The following is a 17,017-nucleotide window of genomic DNA, read 5'->3' as shown; positions in this document are numbered from 1 at the left end:
ACGCATCCCACTTCAACTGGCCATATCTCGCACATCCGGGCTCCGTTTGACGAGCTGTCTGGACGAGCTTCTAGAGCATCTCAAATACTACATTCCAGAACACTGACTCAACATTCCACGCACCTTTATCTGGTATTCCACCTGGACCATTATGGGGCCTTTTTGGCCTTAAAAAACCACATTAAGCATACATTTCCGCTGCCACTATCCTGATGAGGTCTCCCACACTGGCTTTAGCCCTTTTCCATGCACATGCTAGCACCCTTTGCACTACATAGCACACTTCCCAACGCATACCAACTTTGGTCGCACCATCATTGCCCACCCCCTTGTTGAACATTTATGTTCAACCACAAACAGGCTTATTGCACTAAAAAAACTATCACACCCAAACAAACTCTTTGCACGTCACAAAACCACCTATCATATATACAAAACCTGGCATTTTCTACCCGCTGCCTTTGTTCATGCGGGTTGCCCAACCCCTTGCTTTACCTGCCATCATCCGCCTGGATCAAACACCTGACATTGATCCCGTCCATCCACCTGTAACATGTTCACATATTGCTGCACTAAGGCATCTAGCCAACAATCCACATAACTTGTTCTCTCCATGCTTCCATTGCTCCAAGCATCCATAGGCATACTGTCCACTTCCCAAAAAACACCACCAAAAGCATCACCACTCTTCGAGTGTACATCATCATTCACATTGAATATACCATGCCCTCCCTCCCAACCATATAAAGCGAGATCCTCTTCGAGAAAATCCTGCACCTGTTCGACAGCCCCTGCACAGTTGCGTTTATCAGAATCCCCTTCAACCACCATACGCAAATTTCCTTTGACAGCTTGAACAAGTCCACACCCTTGGATGCCTCTTCATGCTCAAAAGGACCACTCCACTTAGCGGGCAACTCTTTCAATATAGGCACTCCGGTCACCATCAATTCCATATTCACCTCCATACCTGCCTCTGTCAGCACCACCATAGCAGCAGACTTTTGCTCTCCGAAAGGAATCGTCAGCTGTAGAGGGACAGACCCTCGTATCACCTGCATTCTAGTCAAAGCTTTCTCAGCAAGCACCTGTGTCTCTTCATCCATCTGACCCACCGGGTCATCAAACCCCCAATCAACCTCATCATCCAAGCATACCTGCTCAAAAGCACCCATATCCAAGGCATCTCTCGTGCAATCCATGGCTAGCTGGAGCTGCTCTTCTTCTTTATGAGCGTCCAATATCTCTTGCATGCCATCTTCTTCAACCTGTTCTTCTTCCTTAGCCGCAACAACACTCTCCTTCTTGGGAAACTTTTGTATCTGCTGTACAATGAAAGCACCTTCCATCGCTACCTTGATGAGCATCATCATTAGCATGGTGCCGCATAGCACCCTCACTTGCATGTCTCTATTCCCAATCTCTGACACTCTTCCCTGCTCTTCATCCATAGAGGCAACCACCACATCTTCATGCATATAACAAGGTAACTTTACCTTTACCAACATAGACCCTTTGGATTCTATCTCCCAGCTTGTATCTCTATCCTCCTCACTCGTTTCCCAGAAACTCGAGCTTGTAGCCTCATCATCTTTACCATAGGCCGATTCGGCACCTGCATCATCATCCTCTAGCTGCTCCACAAAAGTTGGACCATCGTCATGCCCACTTTCATCATCCAATCCCAAGCTCTGGGCACCAACCATTTGGCCACGATCCGTTACCCTTTCATACAAGCACTCCACGAGAACAGGCTCCACCTCTTGAAGTTGCATTGGACACTTGGCATCTGCTAACTCCTCTACACATGGGCTCTCTTCAATAAAAGGCTCATCTTCACTGACAAGCTCTTCCACAAATGGAATAGATGCTTCACCAACAGGTAATTCCCAAGGAACATAGTCAATCATAGGCCTTATCCTAACAGGCTCCACACTTTGCATCACTGGCACCATCCTCGACGGGCCCATATAACAAATTGCTGCTTCAACATGCACACAATATGCAGGCTTTAACAAGCTTAACTCCAGCTTTCATTTCATTTTCCTGCTCTTCACCCAGGCAACTCTGATTGCCTCGGCATAAGTCTTTGGCTCTTCATCATCCACCTTATCTCAAACTCGAGGACACAAGCAAGGTAGGAATTTCTCCAACTTGAAACCATCCGCATTGACCACTCCGGTTACGGCCACTAAATCCTTCCAATTTGCTTCAAACTTTTCGACGAAGGCATCAAAATTTTCACTTACTTCTTGTCGCAGCTCTTTAATCTTTGCATCCGCTTCAGCATCCGACACCACTTTGTGAAACTTGCAGAGAAACTGCTCTTGGAAACCAACCCAATCCTGCTTATTTGCAGCTTCTAGACCATCAAACCAGGCCTTTGCCCTACCTCGTAGCACCAACGGAACTGTCTCCAGCTTTTCTTCATCGCTCCACATTTGCAATGAGAGCATAAATAACTCGAAATCTGCCAGCCACTCATTCGCATCTTCATCACCATTGAAAATCAGACCAACACTCTGCCACATTTTTGCTTACAAACGTATCACCATGGAGCAATCAGTGTGCTCCTCCATGGGGGCACCAGAAGATGGAGAGGGGGAATGGAGAACACACCCGACACACAAACAACTGCCCCTATATAGCTCAGGGTATTCACAACACCCATGTCCTCTCAAAAACACCTTCAAAAAAGATGATTCACACTAGCAGGGCCTCGCCTGCACTTCGCCCAACGCACACACGCATTGCACAATCCTCAGAAAGCTACCACACCGATATTGCCCGCTTCCAGCTCTTCCACAACTCAACACCTCTCTCTCTTTCTCTCTCTCACACACAGGGGGCCTGGGGGGGCGCACACGCTCACACACACCGGCGCCACACCCCTTGGAGACGAGCAAAGAAGAAAGAGGGGAAGGGGGAAAGACGACGCCAAAACCGACAATGAAAGCTTCTCCTTCAAAACAAAAACACCTGTACAAAATCCATATGGCCGGCTCTTGGTCGCAACAAGGCCATCACCTGCTTCACACAGAGGGGCACACACCTCCCTCGCCACTTGACTACGTCGACACACATCGACGAGAAAATTCAACTCTGGCTTCGCTTTGACAACAGCCTTTCCTCTTGGTAGCCTTCGTTGGCTACTTCCTCTGCCAGGCCCTCGCCCTTTCGAGACCTTCACGGACAACACTTTGCGTGCCGGCTTCGACTATCGAGCACACGAAAATCCTCTCCCTTCTTTCTCTTCCTCCTTCTCTCCAAGAAAAAGCCAAGGAGCCCTCTCCTCTCGAAACCGTTTCCCTCCTTTTTCTTCCTCTTCTCTTTTCAAAGCAAAGAAAAAAAGTTTCTTTTTTGGCAGTGGCCTGGCGCCACTGCCTCTTAGGCTTAGGCTTAGTCTTCAAAGACTTTTTTTCTTTTTTTCCACTCCCTTTAACTTTTGAGCTTACATTTCTTTTATGAAAAACACTCCAGCCTTCCTCTCCCTTTCCATTTATAAGCAAGAGGATTTAATAATTTGATTCGCACGCCGTCAGTGCTCCGTGTGCTTAGGTTTGCACAACACTTCTCTCACCAAGTTACTCCCTGCCAGCTTTGAACCTGGAGAGCTTTGTCGCATTCCGAACACTTCACACCCTTCGACTGGCAAGTCGCCAAAGTGGGAAAAAATCGAGTTCGCTCCCCTGCAACGATTGGCTGTCAACTTGAAGTGGGCGCATCTCGATGTCCCTGACTCCGATTCAGGTTCGGTTGACTCCGACTAGCATCACATGCTACATACTATCCACCAGACACCTGGCGAGCTCGAGAAAACACCAAATTGCGCATTTCCCAATGCGGCTCCCAAACGCCTCGAAATTGGCCCCTGTCAAACCTTGATTTTCCATAACTTTCCATCCAGAAGCCCGATTCTCAATCCGAAAAGACCGGCGTGCCCCACAACTCGAGGACTTCCCATGTATCATTTCACACCCGCCTTGACCAACCACTTGTGCCCGCCCAATCCGACGAGGATCTGCAAACGCATCCCACTTCAACTTGCCATATCTCGCACATCCGGGCTCCGTTTGACGAACTGTCTGGACGAGCTTCTAGAGCATCTCAAATACTACATTCCAGAACACTGACTCAACATTCCGGGCACCTTTACCTGGTATTCCACCTGGACCATTCTGGGGCCTTTTTTGCCTTAAAAAACCACATTAAGCATACATTTCCGCTGACACTGTCCGCTGAGGTCTCCCACATTGGCTTTATCCCTTTGCCATGCACATGTTAGCACCCTTTGCACTACATAGCACACTTCCCAACGCAGAACAACTTTGGTCGCACCAATGTCGTGCAGAAGATTTATGAGGAAAAATGCAAACCCACCTTACTATTATATGCGTTCGTGCCATAAAAGCTCCACTACTTACCGTTCCTAGAGTTCTGTGCATTGTCGGTGACGTGGCAAACATGCATTGGCTTAGTCTTCCCATAGTCCGTTTAATGATGACCACATGCATTCCCACTAGCCCTTGTGCCCATAAGAACTAGTATTGACATGTACACTTTCTTGATGCAGCTCTACTGGCACTTATTTACAACACTGAGATTTTCCTAATGTCAGTGGTTTTGGTATCGGTTGTACATGGAAGAGGTTCATAGTAGCTGGCTCTGAAAATTCATAGTCCTCAGTACCCTGAAAACCATTATCCTTTTCTTTGGAAATCTCTTTTTCATTAGAATAGTACAGCTTGATTTTGGCCCCATTATAAACACTAGGCAATAGTATTCCAGATAAATCCTTCAACCTTACTGTGCCGTTAGAAAATACCCAGTCAACTTTATATGGACCAGCCCAAGCTATCTTTAAGTTCGGCTTTTCGGGACCCAGTTTGGATTGATAAAGTAGCACTAGATCTCCCTTCTGGAACTCCCTGACTTTGATTCTTCTGTCATGCTAGTGCTTTCTTCTTTGCTAAACAATTTCCTATTCCAGCATAGCCCTCTGTCTTAGTTCATCCAACTGTGTTAACTCCTCCAGTCTTCGCTTAAGATTATGATTGAAATCCAATCCATATTCCACTGCCATCCTGAGACTGGGAATTACAAATTCCATAGGCACTACAGCTTCAGCACCATACACCATTCTAAAAGGTGTCATTCCCGTAGTGACTTTGTAAGCTGTCCTATAGGCCCATAAAGCAGTTTGAAGCTTCAAATCCCACTGATGTGGTTCCTTCTGAACAATATTAGTAAGAATAATCTTGATGGTTTTGTTGCTGCTCTCTTCTTGACCATTACACCGTGGATAAAAAGGAGTTTATTTCATGTGCCTCACTGAGAGAATCTCCATTAGTATCTCCATAGTATCATTAATGAAGTGTGTTCCTTGATCAAACACAATTTCCACAGGGCATCCATAACGACAGATAATATTCTCAAATAAAAAGACAGCAGTGGACTTCGTGGTGTTATCTAGAAGAGCCTTGGCCTCAACCCATTTGGTGACATAACAAGTGCCATGAATATATACCGGTTCTTCCTAGGAGTAATCTTCTTGAATGGACCCATGAATTCCAGACCCCATTTCATAAATACTGTCAGTGGCTGAACTGGAGTAAGTGGAGTCATATCTGCTGTTGTTGGTCTGCCCATCCTCTGACATATATCACAGGTTTTACAAAAACTTCAAACATCATATATCGAAAACTTCCACCACAATCCAACCTGCAAAATCTTTTTGTAAGTAATATCAATGGAAAAATGTCCTCCAGAATCCCCTTTGTGTGCTTCAAAAATAACTTGCATCCTCTCTTCCATCGGCACACACCTTCAAAGAACCCCATCTACTCCCAATCTATAGAGCAACCCTTCAATGATGATGAACTTCAAACTCTTAGTAATCATAGCCTTCTTCTGATTTTGAGTCCAGTTGTCTGGTAATCCTCCTTTGGAAAGGAACTAATATATATCCGACCATTCTGGATTTGTGTTTTCCTCAGCGGTTACTTGGAACAATTTTGCGTCCACTAGCTCATTTCTCAAGGATACTTTTGAATAACCATCAATGCTTCTGGACAGGAAATCAGCTCCACAATGGGATTTACCAGGCTTATGGAATATGGGGAATTCAAATTCCATGAGGAACACCATCCATCTAATCAATCGGTCTTGAATAATGACTTTGGTGATCAAAAATAACAATGTTTGATGATCCACATAAAAGTGAAACAACTTGCCCAGCAAATAATGTCAAAATTTAGTGGCACTGAAAACCATCCCTAAAGCTTCTCTCTCCGTAGTAGTGTAACCTTGTTCAGCCTAACTGAATCTCCGACTAGCAAAATATATTGGATAGTCAGTCCTCCCTTTTGGTTGAGCTAGGATTGCTCCCATTGCTAGTCCTGATGCATCGACATGTACATGGAAGATAACTTCCCAATTTGGCTGTCGGAGCACGGGCTTAGTGATTATGGCATTCTTCAAATTTTAAAAACTCTCCTCACATTCAGTTGTCCAATTAAACTTGCTGGTTTTCTTTGTAAGCTCATAGTAATGCCTTGGAAGCAAACATATGAATAAATCTTCTATAAAATTGATATATCCCACAAATGAACTTAACTCTGATGTTGTGCGAGGTGCCTTGGCCTGTTGAACACTCTGGATCTTATCATTGGCCATCTCAATGCCATTCATGGACACTATATGTCCTAGTTGCTGTCCCTTCTAGACCATAAAAATAGATTTGAATGGGTTCAAATAGATCCTCTTTTCCTTACATCTTTGAAAGACCATTTCCAAAAATAATAAATGCTTCTCCTTTGTTGAAAACACAATGAAATCATCCATAAATATGGCAAGAAATCGATGCAGGAATTCACTGAATATTTCTATCATACACCATTGGAAAGTTGTTGGAGCATTGAAAAGACCAAATGGCATCACCAGATACATGAATGCAACCCAGACAGTGATAAAAGTGGTTTTACTCCGATCTTCAAGAGCAATCTTTAGCTGATTATAACCACTATAGCCATCCATGAAGCTATACATCTCATGGCCTGTAATCTCATCAAGAAGCATGTCTGTAAAAGGTAATGGAAAAGGATCCTTGATTGTTTGAGCATTCAGCTTTGGATAATCCACACACACCCTAAGCTTTCCATTCTTCTTGGGCACAACCACAATTGGAAACAACCAGTCACTACTGGCTACCTCTATGATGAATCCAGCCTTCAGAAGGTTGTTGATTTCTTCTTTGACCTTCTTAGTGTAATTTAAATTCATTCTGTACTGTTGCAGACGCACTGTTCTGGCATCTGGCTTCAAAGGTATTCTATGTTGACAGACTTTTGGATCTACACCTTTTAGATCGGTATGTTTCCGTGCAAATACATCTTTGTACTTTTGGGACATATGTCGAGCTTTTTCTTTCATTTACGGATTCATATGCTTGTTACCTTGATCAGTCGAGGATTTTCCTCAGAACCTAGATTCCGTTCTTCGATTTCTTGGTCATCTGGAAGCAACCAGTCAGCCCACCTCCCTTCCTTTTGGTTGACTCCTCAGCATAATTCCAAGACGGTCCTTGTAGTTCTGAACCGTCATTCTGAACTTCAGAAAAATTTTTAGAGTGCATTTCTTCAATAGTCCCTAGTGTATCTTCTTTGGAGTCAATTGGGTTCTCTGGCCGTCCAATTAGCTGAATTGGCCTTTCTCCAAGATTCAGTTCAGTGAACTGATCTGGAAATTGCTTCCTTTGCTTTTTCGTCTGGCCCTTGTCAAATAATACTGCATTCAGATCTATCTTAGCCAATGGAAAAATGCTCATTGTTGCCAGCATTCTCTCAATTTTCTTTACCCCATACTTCTGGCAAAGCTCTTCTGGTCGCAATGCCTTCTTCCAGTTTCTAGTGTTGTTTGTCTGGACCTCAATTCTTCTACCGGAACCTTGGATTTTCAGAGTTTGATTAGCATAATCGTGAACAGCCTGTGCCATTCGTATCCATGGTTGTCTTAGTAACATCCCATACGCGCCTTGCTCATCCAGAACTAAGAAATTGGTTTTGAAATTTTCTTTTCCTACCCTTATCTGCATATTCTCGATCATCCCAGTTGCTTGCACAACTCTGTGATCGGCCATCCAAATCTTGAATGGTGCTGATTTCAAGTTTGTGATTCCCATTCTTTGTTGAAGGTGTGCCCCAGGATGTTGACACCTGCCCCTCCATCCAATATAACACCAGATAGTGGTTCCCATTGTTTTCTGACTTTGTAGTCTACCTGGATCACCGACACTTCATCATCCCTGACAGCTGCAAGGTCAACTGCTCTAGCGTCGGCCTCAGCTTTTCTTCATTGTTTGATGAACTTCGCTGCTTCAGGCAAAGTCTTTCTGATGTCTTCTAACTCAACTGTCTTTCTAATGTCTTCTAACTCAACTGTCAGTTTTTGAATTCTCTCACAAACCGTTACATGTATTTCCTCTCTCTCTTGATCAGAGTTGTCCTCAGAATTTGAAGAAACTGAACCATCTGCACAATGCCAATCTTCCACTTGGATGTCGTCTTTCCCTTCTGCATTGTTTCCTATCCCAATTATATCTGATTTGTCATTTTCTAGATCCCCCGTTAGTCATTGGACTGCAGCCAACATGGTCTTAGAAAGTCCAGATCGTAACTGATCTGACTGTCCTTTCTCAAGATACTGGGCTAGCATCTTCTGACTGACTCGTGCATCAGAACTTTCTGGCTGCTCTGGTAGCTTCTTGGCTAGATCTTCAGTGATCTTAGTCACCGGTTCCCTCTGCTCTGCCATTTTTCTACTACCTTTCCTTTGCCCTTTGCCTTCCATACCTCTTTCTGCTGAGCCCATTTGCTACTTTCAAAACTAATTGGTTTTGCTGGCTCTTTTGGGATGTCTTCAATGACCACACCTTTACTGCGTGTAATTGCTCTCACTAGAACTGGCTTTGGGACTTTCACCTCAGTAGCCGCAGTAGTAGGCGTCTCTGGACATTGAGCCGCAAAGTGCCCATACTTGCCACAAGTATAACAATTCAGGCTTCGGTTTTGAAAACTACCATGACCCCGGCCCCAGCCAGTACCGCCCTGGTATCTCCCGCGCCCAGTACCAGTACCACTGGTACCTGATTTCTCTTCTTGGGGTACACTGGTTATTTCTACTCTGGCTGGTTTAGCATTGGTAAATGTTACTACTGACAAATCCTTTCCCTTTTTGAAGTGATGAATGCAAATGCCACAATTGTTTCATAAATGACCATATGCTTTACAATAGGTACACTATGGACACTCATTGGAAACATGATCTTTAGATTTGCACCTTGAGCACCAGGTTTCCATTTTTCTTACTAATTGTCTGGTTTGGCTGATTTCAGCAATCTGCCAGGTCATTTCATCAATCTTTCTGGACTAAGACCCTTCCTAGTCTTGTCCTTGCCCTTCTCATCTAAGCTGCTTTCAGAGCTACTGGAGGTCTTACTGGAATCAAAATTCTCAGTGGAAGAACTTCTACTGTCTTACCTCCTTTTTTTATGACTTCTCTCCTTCTTAGCTTGTTGTTCAAGCTTCAGAGCTCGCTGCACCAAATCATTAAATTTCTTTGTTGGTGCGGGCACCTCCTGTTCTCTGAGCTTCTTACTGCGGAACCCATTGAGAAACCATGCTCGGAGCCTCTTTTCTGATGGTGGCTCCTCCAACTCCCTGGTTAACTCCTTAATTTTCTCAACATAACTCCTCACTGACAATTTCCCTTGTTTAATCTTATCCAGCTCGCAGAGGATGTCCACATCACCCCTATTATCTGAATATTTCAATATGAAAGCTTTCATCAATTTGTTGTATGATCCGAGTTGGCAGGCAAGGTAATGGTAGTACCATTTCCTTGCTGCATCTTTGAGTGTCTGAGGAAAATATTCCCCCCAATCATCTTCATCAATGTTCTTCAACTCAGCATACTATTCAAAAGCTTGGATATGAACATATGGGTCATCTTTCTTCCCTCCTTTGAATACTGGAAAAGAAATCTTCAATGAAGAAGTGTAATCATGTCGGACAGCATCATCCCTACTTCTTCTACTCTGACTTCGCGAGAAGACTTTTTGTAATTATTTGTGTTAGCATCCCAGTCAACTTCTTCTTCAGTCTCAGTCGTTGTTTCTTCTCTGGCTTTTCTGCTGAAACTGTGATGACTGCCCTTACTGCCTTTGGCCCCATCTGTCTTATGCATGGATTGAGAATTGGTTTTGCGTTCTTCCCTCTCAGCCCTTCTCCTTTTGGAATGGCTAGATTTTTAAGATTCCTTAGCGTCCTCAGTATGACTGTTCTTGTAAAACCTTGGGAACTGCCATGTCTGAATCCTCCACCCAACCTCCCTTTTATAGCCTCCTAGCCCTAGGATCCATTCTCCACTGGGCAGTGCCCAGCCCTTGGCCAGGTCCTTGATCTCTAGGGTGGCCCTTGGCCTGACATTACTCCCCCCTTGGAGAAGCGTTTTCGTCCTCGAAAACACAAGTGGTAGTATCTTCGTAAGAACATTGATGTTTTCCTTATTGGCATCCCATACGCGAGCCAAATGTCCATATGATACTTGGTGCAGTTAGGAGGTTCAATGAAACCAAAAGCAACATCTTGATTTTCAACATTGTTGTCCTTTTGCGACCACCTGTATCTAAATGGTAACTCAATTTATAACTCACTTGAGTAATTTAATGAAGTAACAACAACTAATAGGTGTCTAAAGACATAACTAGTTTTCATACTTTCTGAAGATACTGGAAAAATACTAGAAAACCTTGGCGCAACTTTCCATGAAGTTGTGAGCCAGATTTCCAACCCGTGTGAGTATCTAGAAAAGCTCATAGCTACTAAGGGACAGAATAGGGAGTGTCCTCATGTCATACTTCTGAACGTTTTTGAACACACAGAACAACATGTTCACCCCTAATCAAGGTTACCTACCAACATACTTTGTCAGCACACCTATTGAGTCCTTGACTTATGAAACTATTGAAACCGTATCCAACCCCACCACAACAGGTGTTCAAAGTTAAAAACCTTACTTAAGCAAATTCTAGAATAGGGAGAGAATCGCCCATTCAGAATGCATTGTGCTAACGTATGCTCTTAGTAGATCCTTTAGCAAAAAAACCTTGTAAGCTGTCCATCCAACACGGGATGCTCAACCACTTACAGACAGTCTTTTACGACTGACGATAAACTATGACTCAACCATTGAGTATCTAGCTATATATTTGATATGGAGTGGAGACAACCAACTAGGTTGAAAGCGGGTTGAACTACAGTAAGCTCATAGAGTTTAGACCATCCAACCACAGATACCCATCCTGAGCCAGTAGCTTGTATGGCAGGGTGTAAACTCATGATAAATCTGCAATAGAGATTGCACTTGTAGTGTAAAAAGGTGTAGAAAGAATAAAGTCCATGAATTTGCATGCCGCTCCAAATAAATCAGTGTTAAACATTAGGGCCCATAACACCTAGTGTGCATGCATTTAACCTCAAACTTATCCAAACCGCAATTCCATGACGAGACTTTCCACGGTACATACAAGAAAGCCTGGCAACAAAAGTTGGACCATAATAGAATGTGACAACCCAGTCACACCTAGGTACCAACCATGAGACATTCTCATGAATGTAGCATACTTGGCTATATGTAGAAACAACCCTCCGTTAAGGTGGTTTCACAGCACTTGTAATCGGAACAAGTATGTACTTAGTACCTGACAATTTATGGCCACTAAAATTGTTCCTGATACGGTGTGCTCCAAATGGTCTAATAACGGATGCGACCAGCACGTAGGGACATCATCGCGACACGTCATTAGGAATTGGACGCTAATGTCAGTCCCAGAGGCTCATATTCTCCACATGTGGAATATGTCTCAAATAAGGATGTCTGTAAAAGAACATCCTTTAAGTACGAGATGTACTTGTGTGTGGAGGTAACTACAAACACTCTGCGACGCGAGTGAGAGGGACCCTCATTATCATTGCTCCACACTGGCTAAACCGAACACCTTGAGTTCCTAGACCATGTTGTATCCCATGTAACAACATGTGCCAAATCGAACCCTACACGTGGATTCATAACAACATAATGCATAAAAATATATGGGACACGACGGCCCAAAATGTTGTGTTTCGACATGTCCTTGGCATGTCTCTGAAACATTCAAGCGTATTTATATGGCTTGAAAAACCCAAGCAAAACATACTAAAAAATGGAAGAACACCAAATCAATAGATGCGTACCTGGAGAGTTGAACTTAATGTTCACTTACCTGTATTCAAATGCAGCGGAGCACGTCGCCCACCTATGAAAAAACTAAGCAACATTGCACTGGAAACCCTGGGTGTTGTCTTCGCAATCCAAACCCTTTGGTTAGAATCTACGTAGTCAAACTCCTTGGTAATACCCTTTGTAGGAACTGCTCAATTAGCAGGGAATGGTAACCAACATAGTCAACCATGTACAAAATGATTGCAGTCAACTTGAAAAGTTGAATTTGTCCACTACCGCGTGGTAGATTGCGGACTGCTTTCCTTGAAAGTATAATGGGAATAGATCAAATTGTGAGCCTCAATGCCGATGGGATGATTTGGTAAACACACGCCGGGTCTTACCCCAAACCTGTACTTCCATAGACACTCGTAGTGCTATAGAAAGAGCACACAAGTGAAATGCCCAACTCTTATGGACGGCCATGCTGTTTGAAATTCTTGCTGCATCTATACGCCGTATTATAGATTAGCCTATGCGAGTGTAAGTTCATTCAAAACTTAGCTCAATTATCGCACCAAAACATGTAGTGCTTACGAAATACCCATATGTAATGGCAAGACTCTTGCTTGGCCATTAACGTCGATGGGGAGTCCACTGGATAGATCTGTTCAAGCTGGAGAACAATCACCGAAGAAATGCCGTCATTTGGGTCTTATCCTAGGTCTGTTGATTATGGCTCTTAGCCGGTGTGGCTCTTAGCCTTTATGCCAATAAAAAATTAGTGTTCAATCGAGGAACTGATGAAGACTAATTGGAGTGGCGTCTTAGCCACTTACTAGCTGAGAGTTAGCGCACCTTGGCTTATTCTTAAAAAGTTTACACTATTCTTCAAGAGAAAGAAGAAAGAGAAAAAATAAGAGCATGCTGGACTGAGGAATGTTCCTTAAACGACTATGACGTGCATAGTTGATTGCCATGCTCTTGTGCATCTTATGCCTAATGTGTAGCTTATCCTATAGGCATGCAACAGTTTTCTACTATGACTCTCTCATCGAGAGAGGTAAGAGAAAAACACAAACAAGTCACTGACTGACCCACCTACCGTGTATGTGGTTGTGACGACACCAGTGTGACTTAATGAAAGCACTTTGCCTTTGAATTAAGTCCGATTTTTAGGTTCTTTTTAGTGTTGTTATGTGTTGATAGCAACCCAAAAATCATATTAAACAATCCAAAACTCATCTTGTCCTTGACAAAGTGTCTGGTGTTATAGCGGAAGCATATTTCATGAGGCAGTAGAATTGAATCTACCTAGCTAGCATACTGTGCATGCAGATTTTTAAGCCCTTGGCAAGAGTGATGGCCTCAAACATGAGAGCCAAAACCATAAGGTGTCTTGCACAGTCTAAATTGGTAGGGATTCTGTGAAGTGATATTCTCTATTTTGCCAGTTCCCCAAACTGATGTGCCAATGCCCTTGATTCCAAGTCAATGGACAATACCTTGGCACAAGTGAGAAGGCTTGCTTTGTGTAAAACTGTCAAAGCACTTTGCTTTGCAAAAAAACAAGTAGGTCCCAAGCAAAGGTGTAAACATGGAAAAAATAAGAAGAACATAAAATTGGCTAACCTGGTCGTTGTTGTAACCAGTTGTCCCGAGAGAATTGTCGTGTGTATCATATACACCCTTGTATCGTGTATGCCCGTCTAGTATGTAACAAAATAACCTTTAAGCGTATTGCCAATTCCCCCCCAAGTTTGTATGCTCATATCATAGTCCAAATGTGGGAATCTTCAATGCGAGATGCCCAAATTGTAGCCAACAGATGTTGGTATCGACGTGCAAAGATCATGGCAAACAAGATTTGACCTTGTCAAGCAATTTCAATTGAAATTGGCTAGTGCCGTGTGGCGAGCATCTTTGCCGGCTTCTGGAAGCAGTGACAAGAAGTCGGCCATGCCGAGCTCTGTGCACCCTTCATGAAGTCGAGCCACAGTGTGTGCCAATCTCCTTGAGATTCCATGGGCATCAAAATTGAACTGCTATTGAACCGTGCAAAAGGTCAGGGCTGCAGGTACTCAAGCCATGCTTGAGTCATGTTGGCAGGTCAAGCATTGGTTCGATGCCAACAAAATTGTAATGCTTAAAACAACTTTCACAAGCCGTGCTTGTGCTTGGAGTGCCTAAAGTGCACTCCCCTCGATTGCATGCGAGCCTTGCTAGAAGGCAATGCAAACCTTGCTTGCCCGAAATGTTATGTAAATTTCAAAGTAACAATGCAACATGCACATTATAGGCATAATTCAGTTGTATATGCAAGTGATAATCAGTCATGCTAGCAAAATTGTGCAAATGAATGGAGACTGATAACTTGTACAACAGCCTTGCTGGGACAAGAACCACTCATCATGTTCGAACAAATTTGCCAAACAACTTCAAAAACAAATGCATACCTCATTACTGACTTGTGCCGACTTACCTTGCTAGCCGCATGGCCTATGTGGTAGTTCTTCCACGATCCTTGCAATAGCTTGTCCAGCCCTCATGTACCCTCATGGAGGTTGGTTGCAAGGCTTCTCTCGGAATGCCTTGCCTTATGCGCAACTCATGGTGAAGCTTGGATCAGTTACAAATTCTTGGCTGCAAACCTTTTTGAATGTAATTCACTCGAATCGAAGAGAGTTCGAGGCATACGAATGGTTTTTCTTTTTACGGGATACTTTGAGCCTTGCTCAATTATCAAACAAACCTGGGTTCTTACAGCTCAAGAATACATCCTGGGTACCTTGCGGATTTTCAACGTTTCTACATTGGACATGCCATGCAACCATGGCTCTGTCCTGGCCTTTTTTCTGTGTGTGTATCCGTGGGAGGGCACCCTTATGGTAACCTAAATAATAAGCAAAATGAAATCGGGTTTAGGCATGGCGATGGCGGTAGAGGTAATCGACGACTTGGGGGGAAAAACATGCGCTGCGGGCCGCAGCAGGGTGCCATGGCTCTCCTGGCAATGACGAAAAACAAGGCTCAGGCCGGCGTGACACTGTAGACCATCACCATGCTAGGTTTGAAGCAGGTCGCGTCTGCCCTTCTTTCCCCACAAGACCTCATGCCCACGTTGTCGTTTAACTGACTTCTCCCACCCGGCTTAGAGCCACTGCATGCAAGCAAGAGCTTTGGCTTCCCCTTCCTCCCTGACTTGGGACAACAGCACACGTTTTTGCCTTGCTTCTCGTGTCCTCTGTAGCCTTCCTCCAAAACAAGAGTCATGCTTCGCCATGCGAATTTTTCAGAATGAGAGAGAGAGAGAGAGAGAGAGAGAGAGAGAGAGAGAGACCGTGTTTGAATCCTCCACCCAACCTCCCTTTTATAGCCTCTTGGCCCTAGGATCCCTTCTCCACTGGGCAACCGGCCCTTGGCCAGGTCCTTGATCTCCAGGGTGGCCCTTGGCCTAACAATTCTCCTCATGAGCCTTAGTCTCATTCACCGGGTCCTTCTTAGGATTAGAGTCTCTCTCTGATTCCTCAGGAATAGGGTCAACATGGTTTGACGGTTTGCGACCACGACTAGTTTTGGGCGCCATCAGTACGGCTGAAAATTCTAACTGGGAGATAAGAGTTTTTTGGAAAGAGCAAACAGCTCTAACCACCATAATCGCCAAAATGGAATTGGAGCTGATCTCTTCAGACAGCTGATTCCGGTGTTGAAATCTAAAGGTACTGGATATGCCGTCAGTTCAGGTAGTGAGACTGGAACAGAATTTTGATTGAAATGAAATAGATAACTGGATTGGAATATGATACTGGAACAAGAGACATAACTGGAAAACTAGGAAGAGTATTTGCCAGTTTAGATTAATAGTTCAAGGTCAATCAGTACAATGTAACGGCTTAAGCTTAGATGATTATAGAATTGATGATTACAAAGTGAGTCTAGAGGCGAAGAGCTTGAAAGTGTTAAGGAAGCTAAATCCAAATACAAACTGTTCCGAGGACCCAATTACAATGTAGTAGGCCCTATTATAGCTCTTCTGAGTTCTACAGTAACTGTCCATGGTAATTACCACCAGTCTGATTGCCCTTCATTGGTAAATCTTCTAAGGGACAGTTCCCGCCTGCTAGGACTGTCTTCGCCTTCTACACTAGATCTTTGCATGCTAATAAGGATTGGAGGATGTATATGAGAAAGAGAGCCAGATTTAGAGAGTACAGGACCCTCCCTACGATACAGATAGTGCTAGCCCACCACATTTCTTATGAGGTATCTATAGGAGAATTTATGATGAGCCCTATACATTGTTGTGTGGACTATGCTATTTCCCTTCTCGGAGTAGTGATGTTGAGCCTATAGTAGATCCAATGATACGCTCTACACAGTCGACATGACTTAGATCGCTTCCAAGATTTACATCAACCACACCATCTAGGAGATAGACCTTTGTTGAGATCATGGCAGAGTCAGAGCCTTACCACCACTGCACCACCAGAGCTACCATGCATAGAGACTGCCACATCATATGGTTTGACTGTTAGTAGTACACATGCTACAGAGGTTATATATACTTCCCCACATACCACACCGCAGACCATGAGCACACCGAGCAAAGAGCTTGTTAGATCACATACATTAGTAATGATGGAGAGTCATACATCACCACCTAGAGATGCCATGCAAGTACCACATGAGAATAGAGTTGCCACAACGGGCAGAGAGCACTATAATGATCTTGTGCTACATTTCTTAGGCTATAGAGAAG

This window comes from Adiantum capillus-veneris, chromosome 9, assembly GCF_014529385.1.
Source record: "Adiantum capillus-veneris isolate H3 chromosome 9, ASM1452938v2, whole genome shotgun sequence".
Lineage (NCBI taxonomy): Eukaryota > Viridiplantae > Streptophyta > Polypodiopsida > Polypodiales > Pteridaceae > Adiantum > Adiantum capillus-veneris.
Note: the sequence above shows the minus strand (reverse complement) of the source record.